The 25542-nt window shown below is 45.8% G+C and overlaps 1 protein-coding gene across 13 annotated transcripts in view; it reads left to right on the top strand.

Moving 5' to 3' along the window:
• Nucleotides 1–25542, top strand: part of CUNH21orf62 (chromosome unknown C21orf62 homolog) — a 113460-nt gene that overhangs the window by 38372 nt on the left and 49546 nt on the right. For 9 of the 13 annotated variants that reach the window (XM_052741149.1, XM_052741150.1, XM_052741148.1 and 6 more), the window contains 2 exons: nucleotides 9163–9327; nucleotides 10830–10900. The gene's annotated coding sequence lies outside the window, so the exon portion shown is untranslated. Of the gene's footprint in view, nucleotides 1–1616; nucleotides 9328–10123; nucleotides 10901–12112; nucleotides 12194–20026; nucleotides 22066–25542 lie in introns of those variants that run through there. The other 4 variants (XR_008218914.1, XM_052741155.1, XM_052741156.1 and 1 more) reach the window with 4 other exon arrangements.

Here is a 25542-nt window from a genome sequence, read left to right as displayed (position 1 = left end):
ACCAGTATTCCTCCATGATTCCTGCTCATGTTTTGAATTGAGTTTCTAAACTGACTTCCTTCAGTGATGGACTGTGACCTGAAGTGTCAGCCAAATATACCCTCTCTCCCTTAAGTTGCTTTGGATCAGGGTGTTTTATGTCTTTTTTGTTTTGTTTCTGGAGCTGAGGAGTAAACCCAGGGCCTTGCACTTGCTTGGCAAACCCTCTACTACTAAACTAAACCTCCAACCCCAGGGCCTAGGATGCTATCAGTCTGTTTCCAGAGTTCTGGTAATGGGGCTGCTGGTCTGGGTACCACATTGGACCACAAGGTTCTAGGTGCCAGGGGTATCCGGCTGTGGTGGTTTGAATGAGAATAGCCCCCATTGGCTCATGTATTTGAATGCTTGGTTCCCAGTTGGTAGGAATGTTTGGGAAAAATTAGGAGGTGTGGCTTTGATGGAGGAGGTGTGTCATTGGGGGTGGGCTCTGAGGTTTCAAAAGTCCATACCATTCCCAGTGAACTCTCCCACATCCCTCCTGAATGTGGGCTTTGGAGAGCGATGGTGGATGTTCTTCGGGGCTAGGGCGGAGGCTGGGGGCTGCCTTCCCCTCCAACACCGCTTCTCTCCTTTTCCCTGCCAGACACAATCTTGATTTCGCTCGTATTGATGCCCTGCTCAGCTCACCTAGGTATTTCTGAGCAGGGTGGGACCCCGGGATGTGGGTCACCAGAGTCCTGGTCCTTCCACTTTGTTCCGTGTTCCTTGCCAATAAATGGTTCCAGCGTAGTTGATGGATGGGTCCTCGACAGGTCAGTTCTGTAGCCAGTGGGACAGGAAGGCATTTTCTGAGGGGCTTTGAAGAAGACTTTCTTGTGCATGAAGAGAGACACAGGGGAGTGGGGGACAAAGAGGAGGTGGCTCAGGGGGTAAAGTGCTTGTCCTACAAGCATGAGGACCTGAGTTCATTCCCCAGCACCCACACAGAGTCAGGCACGGTCCTGAATTTCAGTGAGGTACGTGCCATGAGGGCTTTTGTGCTGAAGGATGGCCACGTCCTGGTTATGTGAAGAAGCCAAGACACCACCAGACTGCAATGCTGGTTTCCTCTACTGCAAAGAGTGTTCTGTGACCAAAAAACAAAACAAAACAAAACAAATATCCAAGTTATCAAGAAAAAAAAAAAGTCAGGCATGGGGACATGTTCTTGTAATCCTAGAGACTAGAGGATCCCTGGGGCTCCCTGGCTAGACAGCCTAACCAAATTGGTGAGTCCCAGATCAGGGAGAGACCTAATCTCACAAAACAAAGTGGATATGGAAGTGGTAATATTCATCTTTAATCCCAATGCTCAAGAAGCAGAGGCAGGTATTGGACCCTGTGAGTTTGAGGACAGCCTGGTCTACACAGCAAATTCCAGACTAGCCAGGGCTACAAAGTGAGAGCCTGTCTCAAAACAAGAACCAGCTGGGCGGTGCTGGTGCACGCCTTTAATCCCAGTACTCGGGAGGCAGAGCCAGGCGGATCTCTGTGAGTTCGAGGCCAGCCTGGGCTATCAAGTGAGTCCCAGGGAAGGTACAAAGCTATACAGAGAAACCCTGTCTCGAAAAACCAAAAAAAAAAAAAAAAAAACAAGAACCAAACGAAGTGGAGAGCCAGAGGTTGATCTCTGGCCTCCACATGTACCCACACACAGATGAGCATGCACTGTGGTGGGTGGGAGTAGGTGTCCGTCTGCCTACAATAATATCGTGTGCCACACAAGAATGGAAACTGCCATCCTGACAGCAACCACAGGATTAACGTGACTCTGGAGAACAGAGACACAGAAACAAGAGTGGCAAAGCCAAAGACCAACCACCCTACCTTCTGATCTCTTCACGTAGAAAGTGTCTTGTGGGTTAAATGCATTGGGTGGGGATTGCAGATAAATGATCTTAAGACACAGCATCCTTTACAGATGCTCTGAGATTCACTGACTTGCATTCACGTGTATGACTCCAGCGTGTGTCTCAAGGACTCTCTAGGCAGTGTGTAGTTGTTTTTTTTGTTGTTTGCTTTTTTACTCTTTTGCTTTTTGGGGGGCCCACCACCCAAATTAATCACATGGAGTCTTATTATTACTTATAAATGCCTGGCCTTAGCTTGGCTTATTTCTAGCCAGCTTCTCTTTTCTTTTTCTTTTCTCTCTTTTTTTATTTTTTGAGACAATGTTTCTCTGTGTAGTTTTGTGCCTTTCCTGGAACTCACTCTGTAGCCCAGGCTGCTAGCCAGCTTTTTTTTAACTTACATGATCCTGGCTACCTTTTGCCTCTGGACTTTTTCCTTTTATTACTTCTGTATATCTTACTTTCACTCTTGCTCCATGACTGGCCGGGTAGCTGGGTGGCCAGGTGGCCGGGTGGCCGGGTGGCTGGCCCCTGCTGTCCTCCTCCTCTCACTCCCAGATCTTGCTCCTTCTTTTTCTCCTTCTATCTATCCTCTCTGCCTGCCAGCCCCGCCTATCCTTTCCCCTGCCTTGCTATTGGCTGTTCAGCACTTTATTAGACCAATCAGGTGTTTTAGACAGGCAAAGTAACACAGCTTCACAGAGTTAAACAAATGCAACATATCTTTGCTTCATTAAACAAATGTTCCACCATAAGTAAATGTAACACATCTTAAAGTAAGATTCTACAACAGCAGGACTCCATGCTCCTCCTGCTAACCACCTCCTTATGAACAGGGATTTTTCAACTGGAAAGTTAACAGGACATTTTTTGTTATTAGTTTGCCTTATTGAAGCCTTTTGGACACATTTTCCTAGGAAATATTTACCAATCTAATTCAAAAGTTTTTACTTCATTTTCCCTTTTAGAAACTTGTCTTACAAGCCCAGTGTTCAGGGGCAGGTAACCATAATGGCTGGTGCTTCCTGAACACTTTCTGTGCAGCGGGCACTTACAGGCCAGCCTCACAAGAGCCTTCATAGTGACACAGTTTTTCCTTCATAGTGTTTACTTTACTCCCTTTTTAAGGACTTGACTTTATTATTTATTTTAAAACTATATATTTATTATGACTGTCTATACCTTCTCTTTTCTCTCCCAAGCCTACATATATTTTTAAACACACTGTGAACCATTTAGAGTTTCTTGTTTCTTTGTTTGTTTTTGTTGTTGTTTTGGTCTGAATCTGTCTTTACTGCATATCTCTGTCTTTTTCTGACCACATGAGCATTTAATCTGCTAAGCAGGCATGACTAGGATTAAAGCAGCAGGCTCTACCCCATTCCTTGGCTTCCTAAGAGTCTAGCTTCATGGCAGAGGTACTGGCAGGAGCCAGGTGTATCACCCCCAACTCTGGGGAGGTTTTAGGTCCACGCCGCCACTGGGTAGTGCAGTGTTGGTTGCTCGTAAACATCATAAAGTATTTGGTAGCAGGGCCTCTTAAAAGAGCTGCTGGGTTTTGCTGCTAATGCTGAGTCAGGACACTGTCTCTTAAAGGAGCCGCCCCCCTGCTCATCGCTAGCAAACAAAGCCCACCAAGAAGCTGTGTTGACTTCGTTTTTGTGTTTAGAATCCTTTTTTAAGCTTTCTCGGGTTTTATGTGGGAATTGTTGCCAAATGTTTGGGTGCCACATATTGGTGGAAGTTTCTCTCTTGCCTACCTCTTCCCAAATACACAGCGGCCACTTCTTAAATGATTGACTCTGAGGCTTAGTATTGTTTATGGACTGTTTGGCCAGTGGCTCAGGCTAATTACTGACTAGCTCTTACATTTAAATTAACCCATAATTCTTATCTATGTTTAGCCACGTGGCTTGGTACCTTTTCTCAGTGAGGCATTCTCATCTTGCTTCCTCTCTGGCTGGCTGGCGACTCCTGACTCCACCCTCCTTCTTCCCAGTCTCGGTTTGGCTTTCCCACCTAACTTCCTGCCCAGCTATCACTGGCCAATCAGTGTTTTATTAAACCAATTCAAGTGGCAAATCTTTACAGTGTACAAGACGATTATTCCACAGCAGTTTTTATTGTTTGAAAATTTTATATATGTATATATTTCATGTATACAATGTATTTTGATCATAAACCTCCCACTCAACCCCCAACTCCTCCCAGATTCATCCCCTACCAACATCCTACCCAAGGAGTGTCATTTGTACTGCCTACACACTCCTGGGTGTGGGACCACACCTTGGATCAGGGTCTACCCACAAGGGGACACCCCCTTAAAGACAATTCACTCTCCCTCCCCAGGAGCCACCAGCTGTTGAAAGATCCTCAGCTCTGAGTCCGGACTCACGAGCTCCCCTTCCTCCATGCTGGAACGTTGACTGGCTAGATCGAGTGAAAGCATGCACAGCTGGTGTGAGTTCCTGAGTGCAGCCATCCAGTCATGTCTGGAAGACACCGTCTCCACTCTGGTCCTCCCTGCCCTCAGGCTCCTATGGGCTTTCTGTACTTGTCACGGTCTCTGGGCTTTGAGGAGAAAGGATGTGATATAAGTGTTCTATTTGTCACTGAGCATCCCCCAGACACACTCTGCACTTTGACCACTCCCCATACTATTTCACACGTGAATAAAGAGGGGCACAGAAAGTCTGAGTTGCTTGCCCAAAGTCACACAGCTGATAACACAGAACCCTGGCCTTCAAACCTGAACAGTTGGCTCCTACCATCATGCTCTATGGCTGTGCTGTGGTTAGACACGCTGTCGTATCCCCAGCTGAAGAACTACAGCCCAGTCTCCACAGAGTGGTCAGAGAAGTCTTCAGAGAAGTAGTCAAATCTACTTAAGCTTCAGCTAATACCTGACTACTCTGGGCCTATCAGTGTAGTCCAGAGAATGATCCAAAAGATGCCCACAGCCCACGGGCTCTGCTTCTTCCCAGTGCTCATGCCACCCCTGCTCCCCACTCCCACCCCTGAAACTGGATACTCCCACTGCCTCGCCTTCAGTCCATTCCTCTACCACATCACACCTTTACAGCTCAGGGCCTTTGCGTCTGCTGTTCTTTAGCTCAGAGTGAGCACATTTTCCACTTCCTCAGACAGACAGATGACAGACACACACCCCAAACTCACCACCTCTTGCTCCTGGATAATTTATTTTATTAGTTAATTTCTTATGCTTAATTATTTATACTTTAAGTTTCAAGTAGTCTCTTTCTTTAGAGGGGTCTGGGCTAAAAGTCTAAATCGCCCCTCCCCTTGCTAGACCTTCCTCGCTTCTTCCCCCATGGCAGAGTGTGGCGCTCACAACACAATTTGCTCCTACCCACCACGTGGGTGCCCAGGATGGAACTCAGGTCATCAGGCTTGGCAGCAAGATGGCAGCAGAGCCATCTCATCCCCCCACGGCTTCGCTGTGACATTTATCAGAGGGTATCACTTTATTTGTTTGTGGGATTATGTGCTTGGTCTCTGCCCTCCCTGAAGACAGGGTAGCTCTACATGGGTGCCACCAGGGCTGTTGTCACCGCTGTATCTGCAATGACAGGGTCAGCTCTGCATGTGTGTGGCTGTTGTCACCGCCATATCTGCAATGACAGGGTCAGCTCTGCATGTGTGTGGCGGTTGTCACCACCGTATCTATAGTGACAGGCACGTGTAGCCATAGTGAAATAGTCACAGGAAGGAAGAAAACAAGAAGCTGAGGGGGAAGGAGAGTCGGGAGGGAAGAGAAGGAAAACCGGACACAGAGCAAGGAGGCGAGGAGAGGAAAGGGAGGGAATGTGGGGCCACATGGAAGTTTTCTGATAGAAAAACCTTTCTCTACTTGGGCAGCCACTGACTAGACAAATGATTCCTTTCCTTGCTAGCTCGCTCTTGTTCTCTCTCTCTCCCTCCCTCTCCTCTCCCCATCTTTCTTTCTTCATATTTCTTTCTTCTTTTTAATGTTTATAAAAAAATCTGAATGATTCAATAAGAGCAGTCTTTAAAAATTAAATTATCCTTCAAATCTAAAGGAAAGCATGTGTGCTGGGCCAGCTGGATACTGTTACCGTTGTATGATGAAGAGCCACAGGCCTTTCCCTCCCCCATCCCTTCACCTTCCCACACATGTAAATGGATCTCCATAAGCCCTCTGCATTCTGGTGCAGCCACACCCACCACGGCAGATCGCAGAGCTGGACAATCAGATTTTAGAAAAACCAGCTGGACAAGGGGATGATTTTCTTCTTGGGGTTAAGTGGCTGTAGAGTTGTGTTGTGGGTTCAAGAGATTCATACACGTTTTTCTTTAAGTGAATTAACAAAAGAACCGGTGAGAAAAAAACATGAAGTTTTTTTCACTAATCTGTACAATTAGTGAACTACTTCCAGCGAGAACCAGTAAGGTGTAGGGTAAGCTGGGAGAGCAGCAGAACTCACCCACCTGGTCTGCACAATAAACAGTCTGGCTCTGGGGCGGTGGCTCTTCGATAAAAGCACTTGCTGTGTAAGGATGACCGGAAGAGCTGTGTTCAGGTCCCCAGAGCCCACAGAAAAGGACAGACGAAGCATGGCAAGGTCTGCGATCCCAGTGCAGCCCTCTAGAGGGAGGCAGAAACAGGAGGCCTCCAGAAGTTCACGGTTAGTGAGCCGTGGTCTCACAAGGTAGAGACCCTGTCTCAAGAGGAGAACCAACACTGAACATTGTCCTCAGATCTCCAGATATGTGCCAGGGTATACACTGACAGTTCCCCACGTGAGCAAGAGCACATCCACACACACTCATCCACACATCCACACACACACACACACACACACATCCACACACACACACATCCACACACACACTCATCCACACATCCACACATACACACACACACACACACACACACATCCACACACACACATTCACACAGAGACAAAATAATATAAATAAAATAATCAAGTGTCTTTTTCAATCCTTCCTTTCCAAATTTGTAAATATATATAATAGATAGATAGATATAGATATAGATTATATAGATATAGATATTCTAGATTCTCAAATCTAGAACAAGCGCAGCTACTTAGGACACACAACTGTATTCAAGGAGAATTGTCCTGAAATTTATTCTGTAGAGTACTGCATTAGGAACTAAGATGCTATTCATTAACAAAATTCTTGTGTTGCAGCCTACGCTATGGACTCAAGCTCCCCCAGATTAGAAAGCACACAGTAAGATACACTAAGTACAGATACAGCAGGAAATGCCTTGTATCGTCTCTACTTGACTGGCTTCTAAACTAATACTATCAATCATACATAAATTATACGTTTCTTCTTCTCTACTCCTCAACTAGTTCTGGAAGTTTCCACTTGGAATCGTCTTTTCTGTGCAGTTCTGGGCCATTTGTTAAACGAGTGTCACACACCATAAAGAAAATGAGGGCTAAGGAAGACTTTAGAGGTCACTGAGTGTTGATCCTATGAATAAAAAAGGAAGCTGAGGGTCACATAAGTTAGGTCACTGGGCAAAGCCACAAAGCTTTCAATCACTTAATCAATAAGGAGGCAAGAAAGGCGTTTTCATCACTTCTACATCCTCAGTCCAAGTAGATCATTCTTTTTCTCTTGGGTTTCTTCATTTCATTTGTTCATCCATCTATCCATCCACCCATCCATTCATTCACTCATTCATTCATGCCACACAAGCTTACTGAGTTCCCAGGAGGTGGCAAGTACTGTCAAGAAGATGGCAGAAAGAAAAACAGAGATTGCTACCTTCATAGAGTGTATGCTCCAGGAATTCAGAGTAAGTTAAATTCCTGATTCTACGTTCCACTTAAGGTTGCTTAAAAAAAAAAAAATCAATTCTCAGAAACCACCTAAGTAAAACCAAGGTATGGAGCCAATGTCTGCTGGACATAATTTGAGGCATGTGGCAGCTGCCAACACAGGCGGGTCCCATTGCCTTCACAGAGACATGGAAGTGAGTGGGATACGCTGGGTTTTTTAAAGACAAAGCAAACTCCACGAGAAGACAACGTCTCAGCACACTGCCCAGATTCAGCAGGCTCATCTCCTGACAAGGTTTTCCAGCCGGGCGAGAGGACACTGGGCTTTTGGCAGGCATCCGAACGGCTTGCGGAGGGATGGACTCCCTGCCTGCAAGCGTTTAGCTCACAGCTGTTGGAAATGAACAATGTCAAAATACACCCTCCTAAGAACCAAGGCACTCACATCAAAGCTGCAGGGAGAACCCGGGGTTAAAGTGGGTCCCCAGAGCACAGGGGAAGCCACCCGAAGGAGACCCTGAACCACGCAGAAGACTTAGCGGCCTGGCTTCACGGTATGGCTGTAAATGATCTCCAGCATGTTTTAATAGGACACACAGCCACTGCGACGGCTTCATTCTGCATGGGACAACTCTTTATAAAGTTTTGTTCTCATCTGTGCTCCTCGCTCCTGGTGCTGGGGACCCATGTGGTACCTCCGCAATAAAATCTTGGAAAGTGCTCCCTTGGGGCTTTGCCTTGCTCCTTTCTGAAGCCAAGTTTCATATTTGTGACAACAGTAAAAACAGTTGCTTCTTTTTTTAAGCATATATATATATCAAAGGAGACTGAATCACACAGTGAATTTGGAAGAAAATGTAAGACGTTTAGGGTGGGGCTAGTGATTTTTTTCCCTTTGTCTCATAAAGACTTAGAATTTCTTTCCTATTGTTAAATATTGCATAAAGCCAAAATGTTAGATGTAGATTAATGGTTTGCATTCTCTTTAAAAATACAGCTACAGCCTGTGAGATGACTTAATGGGTACCTCAGACTTACTCCCTGAGTTCAATCACCAAGACCCAATCAAAAGGAGAGAATGAACATCCATATGTTTTCTCTCTCTCTCTCTCTCTCTCTGTCTCTCTCTCTCTCTCTCTCTCTCACACACACACACACATACACACACAAAAGAAATAAATAGTTGTAAAAATTATAATAACATGTATTTTATACTTTATATTCAACCAGTGGAAAAAAAATAAACCTTTATTATCCAGATTTAGAATATTTAGGAGAAAAAAATTAACTACTTCACTAATCACATCAACTATTATATAATATTAAAATATTTATGTCCACTCTTTAAAAGAATATGTTTGATTCTTGCCCATAGTCATATATTTTATACTATTTAAGTAGAAAGATTTATTTTATTTAAAAAAGACATGTATTTTCTTTAAGCCAGTATTTTGAAAGGTCGTGTTTCTTTGTTTCCCTGGTTCAAGCAGACGCACCGTGTACCGCCCACAAAGGGATGCCAAAGCTGCAACGGGACCATTGGCTACAAGGCTGCTTGAGCGGCCTTGTCAAGGGGGTGTGGGGAGGTGGTGTCAGAACTGCAAGCAATTGTTTATGGCATGTCTCCTTCTTCTAATTAACCTTTTTCTTCATACGTAAGTATGTTTTATTTTGGTAAAATCCACCCCTCACTCCTTCCACACCCTCTTCCCATCTTCTTTATGCAACCCTCCATACATACACACACACACATACACACACACACACACACACACACACACACACACACACACACATGTATGTATGTATGTATGTATGTATGTATGTATGTATGTATGTATATGACTACTGAGTCCCGATAGTGTTGCCCACATACACATGAGACTAGGTTGTTGTCCACTGTAACATGGACAACCTACCAGCACTCTAACCCTCCAGAACCATAAACCCAATGAAATTTCTGTTGCAGGATATTTGATCACACTGTGAACTACGAGATTGTATTCTTTAAATAAAATCAACCATAGGTCAAGAGGCAGAGCAAGCAACCAATTGCCTGGAGGTAACCATAGAGAGTGAGAGGAAGCCAGGAGGCTGGAGAGAGAGACACAGGAAGTAGAAGGGAGGGACATCCGGTTGGAGGAGTTTTTTTGTTTCAGATGAAGTAGAAGCTCTCTTACTGAGATGACAGTGGAGGAGGAAGGTCACCCGGCTGCTTTCTCTGCCTCTCTGAGCTAGCAGGTTTTCATTCCAGCCTCTGGCTCCAGAGCCTTTATTGGTAAAATAAAAAGATACAGACTTGGTCACAAACAACATTTGCCTCCCTATGTGGAGGTGGCTGAGGCTGCAGCAGAGGTTGTGGTAGAACCAGAATCACCCCCACCCCCACCCACCACCCACCCCACCACCCCACCCCCACCCCACCCCACCCCCGCCGCCCGGCCTGCCTCAGCAGTGAAGTGGCAGCTGCCAAGGTGTAGTCAGCAGCTAAGGCAGCAGTAGGTTCAGGTGCAGCCGCTGTGCCAGAGATAAAACAACAAATTTCTTCTGTTACGAGTTGCCTTTGTCATAGTGTTTTATCACAGCAACAGAAAAGTAACTAATACGACTCAAATCCGATGGGCAACTAAGTGCACTGGCAAGAGCCTGCATTGTTTTGTGAGTCTCTTGGATCCCCTCTAATTGTTAATGTGTGTGTGTGTGTGTGTGTGTGTGTGTGTGTGTGTGTGTGTGTGTGTACATGTTTACATGTGGGGGTGCTTGTGTCTGTAGAAGCCAGAGGCCAACCTCAGGTGTCTTTCCTCAGGAGCATCCACCTTGTTCTTTTGAGGCAGGATCTCTCACTCTCACTGAGGCTGGCAGATCAGGCTAGCTGGCTGGAGGGCAAGCCTCAAGGATTTGCCTGTCTCTGTCTCCCCAGTGCTAAGATGACAAGTATGCCATCACACCCAGCTCTTTCATGTGGGAGCTGGGGACCCACCCTAGGTCCTTGAGTTTGCACGAGAAGTGCTTTATTGACTGGGTGTGGTGGTTTGGATAAGATTTCCCACTGTAGTCTCAGGCATTTAATAGTGGAGTGGTGGAACTGTTTGGGAAGGATTGAAGGGAGGGTGGGCTGCAGCAGGTAGGAGACTTACTTTGTCTTTCATCTTGTCAGAAGCTGCTTGACATTCCATGGGAGGAAATGTGGTCTTCATGCATGGAAACTCCAGAGGAGAACTGGGAAAGGTCAGTATGACAGGCAACACAGACCCCTGGGAGGGGCTGCCGGGAGGGGGTATGAGGAGGCACTGTGCAGGGCAGGCCTGTGGGAGGCTGCCCAGGCTGCAGTGGGTAGTGCTGTGGGGAGGGGCTGCAGAAAGAGAAGCTTTGGGGAGAGGTGCATGGAGGGGCTGCAGAGAGGGAGGGGCTGGGGGACTGCCAGGGGCTGGGGGAGAGGGTCTGGGGAGGGGCTGCAGAGAGGGTATGGGGAGGGGCTGTAGAGAGGGGCTATGGAGAGGGGCTGTGGGGGCCTGCAGGGCTGTGGTGCTGTGGGGAGGGTCTTGCAGAGGCACTGGGGAGCTGCTAGGGGCTGCAGGGGGAGGGGTTTTGGGGAGAGGCTGGGGGGCTGCAGGGAAGGCAGGATAGTTAAATGATTCTGATGCCGAGCGAACTGAAGCAGTTTCATGGAAATAAAGAGGACTGTGACGATGCAGAATTTCTGTATGATTAGGCAGGCTCTCTGCTTGCCAGTTTGCCTGGGATGGTGTGTCCTCATTAGTATTCATGGAATTCTTGGCATTGTGGATCAGAGTGGACCACTGCAGCAGCCTGACCGGCCAGGTGTTTTGTTTTGTGTTATGTTTTTGGTTAGCCTGGGACCTGTCAGCAGCAGCAAACACCAGGCTAATTTTCTCAAAAACATGCCAGTCTTTGGAGGTGGGGGAGAAGTTGTTCCATGGGAGGTCTGCTAAGCATCTTAATTGATGGTTGCACTCAGTACTCACATGCAGCACATTTCTATTCTTACAAAAGGGTGAGAAGGGGGGCTGGAGAGGTGGCTCAGTGGTTAAGAGCACTGGCTGCTCTTCCAGAGGTCCAGAGTTCCAGTCCCACCACCCACATGGCAACTGGGAATCTGCAATTCCAAGTCTAGTGAATCTGACACCCTCTTTCGGCTTCCATGAGTGCCAAGCACATAAGTGGCACACAGATATATTTGTAGGCAAGAAACCCACAACCTAAAATGAAAACAATGACTGAGGGGTGAAAAGAGGCATGAAAGAGAGCTCCTCAACAGGAATCCCGCAGGAGAGCACACTCACCCTAAATGAAGACCTGAAAGGTGCTCAGCAGACACAGGAATTGACAACCTGAGGTAGATCCCAAACCCCCAAAAATGTGGAATGAGAAAGTCCCACATATATCATGCACATATGTACATTTTTTTTTTAAGTTCAGGAATCCTCAGAAACCAAAAATGGAAGTAAAAATCTACCGGAAAGTATAAATAAGAGGGTTGCCCAAACATCGTGTGCAAAAGTAAGTGTCTTTAAAAATCAAAAACATGGAACTGTAATTTTAATTTAAAAATGAAAACACATTTAGAAGGAGGAGAAAAGGAAATGTAGTAACATCGCAGAGGCAGACGGAATCATCCAGGACTAACTGCTGTCTTGCCTGAGAAAATATTCTCTGTAAAACAGGTGGGAATAGCAAGAGAAACCAAAAGAATTTAATTCTTAAAGACTTTCACAGTCTTCCTCCAGCCCTGAAGCAGTGTTCAGTATCTCACTGACACGTTTTCCGTTGCTAAACTGAAAATACACACTGGAAGACTGCCCAACACTTACTAAAAGGAAAATGTCTTCTAACTTACCTCCAAGACTTCTAATTTAGAGGTAGATGACATCCTAATTCCTGGAGGCCTTTTTCTGTCCAAGCATTTTAGCAGTGGATCTTCAAAAACTTCACTTTGGATTTGCAAGCCCTACCAAATTAAACATTAAACACCCAAAAGACGTTTAAAAAAATAAACAACAGAAAAAGTCAGATCAGGTCCTAAAGCCAGGCTGCTGGCAACAAAGTATCTTGGAACATTTGAGACTACTTAAACAGTTCAGAACACTCAAAATGAAAATAAGCATCCTGCTAGGACCTAGTTAGGCCATGTTTGATGTTGCAACGTTGATTTTCTATCATGCACTTTGAGTTAACACAGAGATACAACTTAATACAGTAAGTATGGCTTCTCCCGTTTGGGTCACGAAATCAGAAGAAATTCAGCACACTAGCTACTTGGTTTGAATTAATGGCAATGGATACATGGGATATTAGGAGACTGAGTTCTTCTTTGACCATTTGCTGCTTACAATTTCCCCATTTAACTGAATCCATACATTGGCCATGTTTAAAATGAGAGTGTTCTGTAACAGGGCAGGAAGAGGGGAAGGTTTTTGATTGCATAATCTTCAAAGTATTTAATTTGTATTAAAGCTAAATCCAGGGGTGCTGAAACCTCAGGGACTCTAGATGTGGATTTTTGGACTGGTTCACACACCTTGAGACAAAGGCTTATAGTTAAGATATGGAGGGAAAGGCTGTGTGTGTGTGTGTGTGTGTGTGTGTGTGTGTGTGTGTGTGTGTGTGTTTCTTCGCCCTCGATGCCGGGCAAATTTATTCCCGAGGCAGGCCTGGAATGGGCTTCAGAAAAATGGATAGAGTGTCTTCCTGAAGAAAGGGCCTCTAAGTAAACTCGACTGCCATTCAAAAGATTTGCTCCGACACTTACCAAGTGGCGTGGAAGAAAGGAAAATCTGTTCTCAGGTTTGGGGTGTTTATCAGCTCCCCGTGAGACACTTGACCTGGCGCTGTGCCCCCCCCTCCACCTAATCCGCTGATCTGCATGCCGTGGCCTCCCAAGCCTCAGCCCAGGACGGCTGGCAAAATTGCCTGGGACACTTATCCCGCCGCATTGATCCCTCTGTACATTGTGCGCAACTCACCTACTCCCCCCTTCCCTCTCACTCCTCTCTCGCGACTCCCCCGAAATTTAATTCTGCTCACAAATTGTGAAATAAGTTGTTTGGGCTGGATTTGTGGAGTGAATTGTCTCATTAATGAAACAGTCTGTTCATTATACAGTTGAAGGAGCGAAGACTTAGCGCTCCCATACCCCGGGACCCAGGCAGGTTAACGTTTTTAGACTGACAGTTGACAAAAGAATGAATAGCCCTCTGCTGTCAAATCAGGCTTACAAACAGCTTGGCATACAAACAGTTACTGCTTGTGTGCGTGCGGATTTAGGGTCTCCGTCTGCTAATGCCCCAGATTTGTAAGTACAAATTGGTTAGTCTTCAAACTGTTTGCGAAAGGAATAAAATGACCAAAAATTAGTTTGTTTTTAGCCTTTTCCCCTCCCCTCCCTGCTCCCGAAAGTGAAACATGAAAAACGAAAAGAAAAGGATAAACTAGTGTGTAATTGTCTCATGTAATATTGTTGGGTTTTTGCTGAAGGCGTTAAATTAAACAGGACCATTGTTTAGCGGGAGGCAGTCTGCTCTGCCCCGCCCCCTGCTTCCCAGAAAGCAGCTGAAAGCGAAGGGGACTCATTGACCATGTGAGATTTTAGCGCTAGAGCAGCGAGGGAGATCAAAAACTTCGTTTCTATCCATTTTAATACCTGTTGCTTAAAACTGGAAGCAAGGTCTCTCCCTCACTTATAAATTGTACTGGCTATCTAAAGTGGCCCATTTAGATTTCTGAAAAATTTCATAGGCAAATATGCATAAATTTGATAAAATTCACTTTATCTATGTTGATAGTTTTGTAAGGAAATTACACTAACACAGAATCATTGAGGGATAACACATTGTGGTAAATAAGGTGACTTTTCCTTTTCTTCCTTTTTTTTTCCCTGTGTGATGATAATTTTTAGTCTGGATTAAACAAGTTTTGTATTACTTTATAGAGAAAAGCACCAGAGTGCTGATTAAAAATTGTATTGCTTTCAAGGTTGGTCTAAGCCTCCGACTTAAGAGTCTTTTCTTCTTGGTCACACGTGACACCGGGATGGCCACATTCCGTGTACCGCTAGGAGCTGCTTGGCCACACACCAGAAAGTTCGTTATCACACCTTACACTGCACCCTAAACACATTCTCTTCAAAACCACAACTCTGGGGAACTCTGCAAGCTGTGTGTGTCCAGCCCTTCCCCTTATCTGTGGCTGGCCCTTGTGCTGGCCAAGAATGATAACTTAGAAATGTACAAAGCCAGTGACTATTTTTAGCTATTAGAAGTCCAAATAAAACAAGAGCCTTGGACTGTGGGAGAGAAACGGGACGCCCTCAGCTTGCTTAGGCAATGTTTTCATGCAATCAGCTCCTGTTGCTCCTAAGAATAAGACAGTAAGCAGCCCAAATATGAACTGGTTTGTTTTTCTTCAATAAAGCCATCCAAGCCATAGAAAGTGGGACACCTGTTGACCCCCATGTCAGAACCAGTGCCAGTTTTTGTTTTTTGGTTTTCATAAAGTTCTCTATTAGGTTATAACCACCACCTTCAACCCCTTAAGGAGCCTTCAAATGTATTTGAATGGTAGCTTGTTTTCAACGACTAGGTGGTGTATTCAACACTGTGGGTCCTGAGGGACAGACCCCACTGGTCTCTCTCCCACTCCCAGAATTTTACAACCAGCTCCCTGTCACATCATTCCTTTTGCATCAAACCTAAGATTTCCCCCCCCTACTTCATCACAATATCTCTGCATTTCAAAGGCAGAGACAATGGCTTCTGAGGGGTGAAATGGTTTTGGAGAGGCGTTTCCCTATGGGTTTATAGGGCAGTGAGTGGCTCCCTTCCTGGGGAGGCCGTCAGAAAATGCAGACGTTTGCATCTCCCGGGCTGCTTCTTACAGGCCACCTGATGACAGAGGCTGCAGGGGTGAGACTAAAGGGGACCCACACTTTGGGCAAAGGTTGGAAAGGCACCGGTAAATACCTGAGGCTGCTTACTGTCTTATTCTTAGGAGCAACAGGAGCTGATTGCATGAAAACATTGCCTAAGCAAGCTGGAACCTAAAGCACAGAACCCCCTGCTCTGAAGTGGAAAGAATTGAAAACATTGAAGAATAATGAAAAAAAAAAAAAAAAAAGCTGTATCTATAGCAGGAAGGGCCAGGCTTGGAGGGCAAGTCTGTGCAGAAGAAATCATCCTTGACCTGCATGTACTCCCTTCCAGGAGGGCATGCCTCAGCCTCTCCGTGACCTGAGTTGGTCTCCATGTTTTACAAGTGCCTTCTCTGTCCCATCTATAAAACAGAAACTGTAGCATCTCTTATAGTTCTTGTGATAACTGATCCATTGTAACACAGTGCCTGGTCTCTTGTCCAGGAATCAAATACAAATATGCTTTCTTATTAAAAATAAAATACTTATGTATTTACACATAGCACACACACACACACACACACACACACACACACACACACACACACACACACACTCCTCTATATCTGAAAGTTCAACCTCAGATTTAACCAACCTTGGATTGAAGATACTCAGAAATGTCACTGGTACTGAACATATACGCCCATTTTTGTAATTATCGCTACACACATCGGGTCTAACAACTATCTATATAGCATTAAAAGTTACCTAGGCATGACTTAAAGTATGCAGGAGGATGTCCATGTGTAATATACTATGCCATTCTGTACAAGCAACTTGAACACTCATGGATTTAGTATCCGCAGGGATTCCAGGACCAACAACCCCTTGTAGATGCTAAGGGATGGTGGCTGTGTATATTCTTATGAGGTTTTTGAGCAATCTCAACCAGGGGCAACAGGAAAAAGGAAAAAAAAAAAACCTTCACATTTCCTGAGGCATCTAAAGGCTCAGTGGAAGGCTGATGGCTGTAGCTCAGGAGTAACTTATGAGAAATAAAATATTGGGGCTGGAGAGATGGCTCGGCAGTCAGACTGTGTATTGCAGAGGACCTGAGTTTGGTTCCTAGCACTCAGGACGGCCTGTAACTCCAGCTCCAGGGGAACCAGACACCTCTGCTCTCCTTGAGCGCCTTCACATTCCCCATATGCAAAGCCAAAAATATTAAGTCTTTTTTTAAAAAAGAAAATACACATGATACATACATATACATGTATGTATATCCAGTCTGTCCTCTATACCCAAACCTCAGATCTGCCAACTTAGATGAGAAATGTCCCTAAGTGTCCACTTTTGCTGAACATGTAGCATCCAAGGTCAGGTCTGAATGTCTGGCTCCCTCACTGACAGGGGAAGAAACTGGGGTTCAAATTTACATGGGGTGAAACCTCAGCCTCCGAGCCCCCAGAGGGAGAGTCCTTGTCTTCAGCCCATTTATTTGAAAGGAAATGCTGTGATGCTGTGACCTTGTTTGTCATTTGAACATATAGTTCTGCCGCCATTTGTGTGAAATGAGGCATGTGGGTGAGTTTTGTGTGGAGAGAGCACCTTAGGGTTAGTAGCTGTGCCTGTGAGTCTGTAAGCGTTGCTTTCAGAAGTATCTGTCCATTCTTCCCACTTCGATGCTCAGGTGCTACTGTGTTACACATGAAGTACATTAACGAAAACAAAACCACTTGTTATTTTAAATCTTTTAAAAACATAACAGCAAAAACATATCCTCTTTATGAAAGTGTGTTGAATTGGGAAGATTCCTCCTAGCCTGGCCTGAGGGTAGGACGGCAGGGTGGAAGCAGATTGCAGAAACGGTTCTCCCTTCGTGGGGTCTCCAGGAGGCGCTCGGGCCAGAACCCTCCAGGAGTGCACTTGTTTCGCCCTTTGCCGGTCTCCTTCTGGGAAGCCAGGAGCGTTTCATCTGAAGCACCTGTAGCAGGAAGGGCCAAAAGGGCTGAGTTATGATGAGACAGGGTTTGGGTTCAGGCCATACCAGCTCATCACATGGGCTACGTGTGGTTTTTTTTTTGACTCATGACTTCTAAATTTCAAGTATCGTCAGCATCCCCGTTTGGCTGAGATCATCATCCAGAGAAAAGGCCACAGAAATGGGAAGTTAGAGTCCACGGGATGGATGGTATGATTTGGCCCAAGAAGTGTCCAAAGCCACCATTCATTAAGATGGGGCCAGGGCATCAGTGCTACGTGTGTGAAAGGAAAATGATGTAGGGTTGTAAACAACCAGGATGACATCACACACCACGTGAAAATGTCATCATGAATCCTCTTGCCCTGTAGAATCAATATATGCTAATAAAGAATGCTGTAAAAAGCAGCAGGACAAAAGAACCAAGCAGTTCTTCTAGTTTCCTGTCTGTCACTGTGATAAAATATCCTGACCAAATGTAGCTTAGGGGAGGAAGGGGTTTATTTCGGCTTTCAGCTCCAGGCTATAGTTCACTATAGAGGGAAAATCACGGCTGGATTTAAAGCAGCTATTTACACATCCAAGTCAATAACAGAGAGGAAAAAATGTGCTTGTGCTACCTGCTTGCTGTATCTAGCTGTCTCCTGTCCTATATAGTTTAGGACTCCCTGCCTAAGGAATGGTGCCACCCACAATGGGCTGGGTCTGTCAACATCAGTTAGCAAGCAAGACAGTTCCCTACAGACATGCCCAGAGGCCAACCTGATCTGAGCAATCCACCATGCAGGAGCTCTTCTCAGTGGGTTCTAAGTCACGCAAGTTGACATTTACGAATAACTGTCAAAGCAGTCAAAAAGATATGGAGTTGAGGTTTATTTTAACTTCTTATAGGCAGTATGACTTCTCTTATTACTTAGCTTGTGCATGGTTATCTTCATCTGTTAGATGGAGGTGATGATGCCTCCTTCATGAGTTTGAAAGTAGATAGTAAATGGATGAACACATAAAACAACAGGCACAGTTTCAACACCGTGATTTGTTTTTATGTTAGCTGCTGTTACTGGCTGTTCTCAGGATTATCTAGCGCTTGACTGTCTCAGATTCGGTCCTTGTGTGGACCAGTGACCTCAGCATCCCCTGGTTAGTAACGGTCCAGGTCTCTGCCCCCACTCCCTGGACCAGAGTAACCAGAATTTGCATTTTAGTACTGTCTCCTGATGACTCATGTACCCATTGAAGTCTGAGCAGCACTGGCTTCCGACACACTGTTTGGGACACCCTGGCTTTGTCCCTTGAGGCCTTGGCTGAGTGGTTTGTGGATGAGGGAACACTGAGTCTTCAGCTGAGATTCCTCCATATGCCAGCATGCTGCCCAATAGTGGGTGCCGCCAGGCTGGTTGTTTAATGAGTTTTATGATACATTAAATCTTCCAGACCTCACGGCAATTTGACCAATAGAGAAATAACTTTTCTTAAGGTAGCCCAAAACAAGCCAACTCAAGCGAATAATGGGATTAGCATGGTGAAATCAGAGTTGGACCACGTGAGTTGCCCTCCATCTATCACGGCTGCTGTCCTCACGACTGATTATGGCACATTGTTTCATCAAATTAAACACCAAAGGGATGTTGTAAAGGCAGCATATGGTCCCCATTCAGAAGTAGTTAGCTTGGCACTGCTCAAGCAGCCTGTCAGGCGCCTCTGAAACCTTCTAAATCCACACGGGGAGGCCATTTACTTTTGCAAAACACTGTCTCATAAAAGTGGCTGCCTTTCTTTGTGGGCTTGCCATTGTTGGAAGAGGGGCCAGGATGTGGGACGTGAAGCCTAGGTGGAAGGGAGGGAGGGAAGAGAATCCCACGTTTCTCCTCCCAGCCGGGTACATCGAACATCGGTCACAGAGGAGGACGTGCGCTCACTTCTCCTGGAAAGATGCTGGATGCTGAGAAGTCCCTGGTCCCTCCTCTCTAAGGAGCAAATGAGATTGAGGACAGGTTTTAAAATGAAGATGAGAATAATTGCACATGGTTAAAAGATCTGCTGAGAGGGACAGTGTTTTCTCCAGCAATCGGGAGTGGAAGGAGGGAAGGCTTTGTGAAGGAGTCGGTCGGATGAAGGCATCATACATCATAGAAAGTTTCCGGTGGTTTAGATGGAACCGATCTATGATGCACACAAGTGCAGGTCTGGATGCCCAGAGAAAAGTCATTAGGTTGCATTAGGAGCACTGTTTGGTTGCTGTTTTGCATTGATGTGGCTTCCCTTCCCTCCAAGGAGCATGATGCTCACCAAGGTGTAATTAGCAAATAGCAATCCTCACAACGCCCCCCCCCCCCCCCCCCCCCCCCCCCCGTCCCCGAGCTCCACTGGGATGGGGTCAGACAGCCAAGGCACCATTAGCCACCTCCTCTCACCTTCTCAGTGTCCCCCAAATAAGATGGGTCCAGCAACCTCACTGCAGGGAGTTGGAGATGTCACAGGGCACTTTGCGTTTTCTGGTTTGCAGATAGTCCCTTGGGACTTCTGGTCACACAGTTGTCCCCAGTCCCAGTGGAAACACCAGATTCACAGCCTTCATCTATCACCACTCAAGGGCAAAAAGAATCAATGGAGCCAAGGATCTTTGAAGGGCAGTCTCAAAGAAAAGGTCTCTATTATTATTGTTGTTGTTAGAAAGCAGGGCAGGATCTGTTTTTAAATGTTTTTCAAAATAGATTTTTAAAAAGTGAAAGCCATGACAATTGATGTCTTACCAATTGTCCATTTTCTGCCCCATAGTAACCACTATTACTGGCATGTTCCGTGACTGGGAACTGATCTTACCTGGTACCTGATCAGCCTCCCAGTGGGTACTGGATCGCCTAGAAGTGCTGAGAACAATCTAAAATTCTCCTGACACTTCATCCAGCCAGAACACTTGCCAACTAACACCTACTTTCTTCCCGTCTCTGGGAAACACTGGTTTTACCCAGACTCATTTGCCTGCCTCTGCTAGGATCATACGGTATCACGCTATTCCATCCTTCATAAAGTGTACCTAGTGGAGTTCACGGACTTCCTATGAGTAAGCAAAGCACAATCAATAACTAGGTAGCCAGGACAAACAAACAAACTCCACAAGAGTAGCATGGTATGGCCTCAGACAGAAGTCTGAATTATTTTCCTTAACCAAATGAAATCTTTACAATTTTGAATTATCAGGAGTAAAATATTGATATAGTCATCGTGTGCTGGAGAAACTGTGATGCATCAGTTGCTTCTCTGTTGTGATAAAACACGTTGCCAAGGCAACTTATAGAAGGAAAGATTTACTTGGGCTTCTGATTCCAGGGGCACAAAAATCCATTGTTGGGGGAAGGAAGGGCAGCGGCAGCAGGCACGGCCTCAGGGACTGGCTGCTGAGAGTCCACATCTTGACTGGCAAGCACGAGGCAGAGAGAATGAACCGGAAGTGGTAGAGACTTTTGAATCTCAGAGCCCACCCCAGTGACGTACTTCTTCCGGCAAGACTGTGCCACCCAAACCTCCCCAAACAGTGCCACAACTGGGGATGGCCAAGTGTTCAAGTGCCTAAGACTATGGGGGGACATTTCTCATCCAAACCACAACAGAATATAAGGGAGTATTTTAAGAAATGCAATTTTAAAAACAAAATTCACACTGAGTTAGAAATGCCAGCATGAAGAGATGTCATTGTAAAAGCAAGGGACTTTTACTTCCTGTTTGAATAACGTGAGCTCCTTCATTACAAGTTTAGAATATTATGAGTCTCTATCACTTTTACTTTTTAGCAACCTAGTGGCCAGGTTGCTTCTGGGGTAGAATCTACTAGGTGGGTGCACATGAGCAGCCTTTGCTGAAAGGATGGCTGTGCTTAGCCAATTTAAATGCCCTTAATCAACGTGTAACCCTGACATCCTGGCCACTTTGGGACCTACTGTAGCTGAGACTCGGCAAACAAGCCACCTGCTGGGGGAACACGCCCAGGCTGAGCTATTTTTTGGTATCAATTTAGGCCCAAACACTGATGCAATTTGGCCCTCTTTAGAGCTGGGCTGCATCAGCCACTCTCCCCCGTTAATTAGCTGGAGCTATAAGATGTTGCTAATAGCCACACCGCTTGTAAACATGTTGCCCAGGCCCTGCCCCTGAAGATCCCCAGCTGGTAAGTGGTATCTCAGCTGGGGCTGGCAGCGCTTGGCTCTCCACCAGGGAGCAGCCACAGGCACAGCCTCCGTGCACAATCAAAACATTGCACCCAGAGGGCACCTTCTTTGTCAGCCTTCCCAGTGGCTCTGTGGCCAGGATGAAGAAGCGGCAAGACCACACGGCTGTGGCTTCATTCCCCGCCCCCAACTCTGTGCTTGAAGTGGGTTTTTCTGCCTTGTGTTCAGTCTTTGCATCTACTGATATATTTGGGGAGGCGGGCTAGCCAGGGTTCTTTAGAGAAACAGAATTAGTAGCGTGCTGTAACTATAAAGGGGGGTTTATTAGACTGGCTTACACAATTGGAGGCTGGGTAGTCCAATGACGGGGTCAGCATTAAGAACCTTCTCGGAAAAAAAAAAAAAAAAAAAAAAAAAAAAAAAAAAAAAAAAGCCGGGCGGTGGTGGCGCACACCTTTAATCCCAGCACTCGGGAGGCAGAGCCAGGCGGATCTCTGTGAGTTCGAGGCCAGCCTGGTCTCCAAAGCGAGTTCCAGGAAAGGCGCAAAGCTACACAGAGAAACCCTGTCTCAAAAACCAAAAAAAAAAAAAAAAAAAAAAAAGAACCTTCTCGGTCTACGAAGCTAGACGCCTTAGGGCAGGAGGAAAGCAGCCCCAATCCAGTGCTGAAGACTTGGGAGCCCTGGAGAGTCACTGGTGTGAGTAACTGAGGAAGGCTGAGGAAGAAGTCACCCACGGCATTGGCAGTGGCAATAGACACCTTCTCTAAAGGGAAGAGGGCCAGTGAGACGGCTCCTCAGGTAAGAGCACTTACTACCAAGCTTAATGCCTGAGTTTGATTCCTGGAACCCACATGGTAAAGGGGAGAACGAGCTACCACAAGTTCCCTCTTCAGCACACACACACATAAGTAAGTAAATGCATAAATAATGTGGTTTTTTTTTAAGGTAGAATTTGGGGCTGAAAAGATGGCACAGTGGTTACGAGCACCAGCTGCTTTCCCAAAGGACCCGAGTTCAATTCCCAGCATCTACACGGTGCTTCACGACCAACTGTAACTCCAGTTCCAGGGGGTCTGACGCCCCCTACTGGCTTCCAACAGCACCCAGGCACGAATGTGGTACACAGACAACAATGAAGGCAAAATGCTCACATGCATAAAATAAACCTAAAAAGCAAAACCACAAACAACAAAAACTAGTAGATCTATATGTGCTGGCTAGCTTCCTCTCTCTAGTTTCGTTCCATCTGTGCCCCAGCCTGATGGACGGTGCCACCCACATTCACGGCTAGGCTGCCCTACTGAGATGTTACACTGAGTGCCAAACATCCCCAGAAACTCCCACAGTCACATCCACAAGTGTGCTTTGGGAATTTCCTATGTGTCTCTCATTCTAATCAAATCGACAACCAAGACTTTCCACCACAAAGGTGGGGTAGGCACTGGATACAGAGGTCTGGAGTCAGCGTAGGTACAGAGGCCTGGAGTCAGCGTGGGTACAGAGGCCTGGAGTCAGCGTGGGTACAGAGGCCTGGAGTCAGCGTGGGTACAGAGGCCTGGAGTCAGCGTGGACAGCTAGCTCAAACTGGTCCCAGTTTCAGTACCCAAAGTCCCATGGCCAAGGAAAGCCTTCAGCCCAGGACAAGCCAAGATGGTTGGGTATCCTCCCTACCTGGAGTCACAGATGGATACAGTTGAACAAGACCCTAGACCCTTATCCAACTCACTCACGAGCCAAAGAGAAAGAACATCAAAGAACTCTCCATCCCCTTAAATGACAAACACAGGTACTGTCTGGTAAAGCGGGTAAAATCACCAAAACCGCTATTTGCAAACCTGTTCTAAGACAAAAGACTGGCCCCCGAGAGAGACAGCAGCACCCCTCGACGGGATCTTCCGGTTGAGTAGCTCCCACTGCCATGTACTGGACCACACCGATGCATTCATGTGAACGACAGGACTTCATGGAGTAGTACGCCCATCTCATAGGTGGGAAAAACCCGCTCACAGAGACGAAGGAAGTGGCCTATGACACAGTAAGAAGTGAGGCTTGAAGAGAGCTTCCTCTTCCTAAAAGTCCTTTATAGTGATACAACCCTGTCGAAAAATCACAAATGCCTGCTGCTCCCAACCGGTGAGAGTAGCAGCCGGAACAGTTTCCCTCCTTTGCCGCTGAGGGACCGGTGCCCGGCCGACCTAGGGGTTAGACTAGGGACATGCAGGGGCTCTCTTTTCTAAGCTCCCTCTGTCTTGTTTCCACCAGAATCAGAGTAGAAACTCATGGGGACAGAAATACTACTGTTCGGTGTTCTAAGCCCAGGACACACGAGCCTAACCTGTCAAAGGTTTTCCGTATCTATTTGTCAGATGGAAGGAAAGGAAGGAAGAAAGGAAAGGAGGGGGACGGGAGGAGCTCAAAACTCAACATGGAAATGTGAAGTAATTTATGTATTTTTACTTTGTGGCCTTTTAAAAAAAAAAATCCAAATCCAACTGTGGAGGATGGAGCCAAGAGGGCATAAAGTTGTACCTGCCACAAAACTTGTAACCAGGAAAATAACTGCACAAGCTCCTAAGCAAGTCTATAGGTTTTGAATTTTTGCAATCAAATGTTCTTAGTTATACTAATGGGGCATGTTATGTAAAGGAATTCTTTTGTGGTTCCAGTGACAAAATTCTTAGAAAAGTAATAGTGACCACAAAATCATTTCTCAAAAAAGCTTGAAGGCAGATGATTTCATGGTCAAATCCAAGTTCTCCCCTCTCTTTTTGGATGTGGCTGATATGTACGTTGGAAGCTCAAAACAAAATGTTTTTTTTTTCTTTTTTTATTATGTATACAAGGTTCTGCCTGCATGTACACCTGCAGGCCAGAAGAGGGCACCAGATCTCATTATTGATGGTTGTGAGCCACCACATGGTTGCTGGGAATTGAACTCAGGGCCTCAGGAAGAACAGCCAGTGCTCTTAACCTCTGAGCCATCTCTCCAGCCCACAAAATGATTTTTTAAAGTAATTTATCAATAATTATTTTTGTTTCCTAATTTTTCAAAATACTTATTGTGAAATCAATATCAAATCACTCAAAAATCTTGATGCCGATTTTCAAAATAAATCTTAGGGTCACTTCAAACTCATCAATGTTTTGTTAAATGAACAGCTTCTAGAAATGTATCTCTGGTCAGCTTACGCCGTGAGCGTTATCTTTTAAAATGTTATCAAATGCAGCCCCAGGCCTTACAACACATTTTACACAAAAGGTGAACCACTCTACACAGCGGACCACAAAGCAACGCGCCAGATTTGGTATCGGATCAGAAAGGAAGCTTAACCCATGGGATTTACATATAAACTTCATGATCCGGGAAGTAACTCTGCTCAGATGGCTCTGCCCTCTGCGTTAGATGAGCTATTAAGACAATGATCAAATGTCTTCTTTTTATGGTTTCAAGAGGTCTAATACCATGAAGAACTGATGAAGTCTGTGCCAATTTCAAGGCAAACAGTGCCTCAAGTAGCCATGAGGAAACGTGTCTAAGCCAGGTTAACAGATGCAGGAAGCCAGATGAACTCTGCCTCTTTGGGCTAGTCTTTATCTCTCTCTAGAACTATGGCTAATCCTCTTTACTTGAACGACTTCAAAGACTCTCATTTGACACCCATGGCCCTACATAACAGACACACGCTTACTTCCTGCCAGCAGGTGACCAGAAGCGACAAAAAGGTGTGTGTAGGAGAGCTGCCTGGCTCCAAGTCCTCTCCACAGTTGATCCAACAGAATCCATCATGTCACAGCCCACTGCTCAGAGGCAGGGGGAGGTCTAGCCTATAGAGAGGGGGGAAAGAGAGAGAGAA

Source organism: Peromyscus californicus, unplaced genomic scaffold (assembly GCF_007827085.1).
Source record: "Peromyscus californicus insignis strain IS unplaced genomic scaffold, ASM782708v3 Scaffold_16__1_contigs__length_79575227, whole genome shotgun sequence".
Lineage (NCBI taxonomy): Eukaryota > Metazoa > Chordata > Mammalia > Rodentia > Cricetidae > Peromyscus > Peromyscus californicus.
This window is presented reverse-complemented; position numbering and strand designations above follow the sequence as displayed.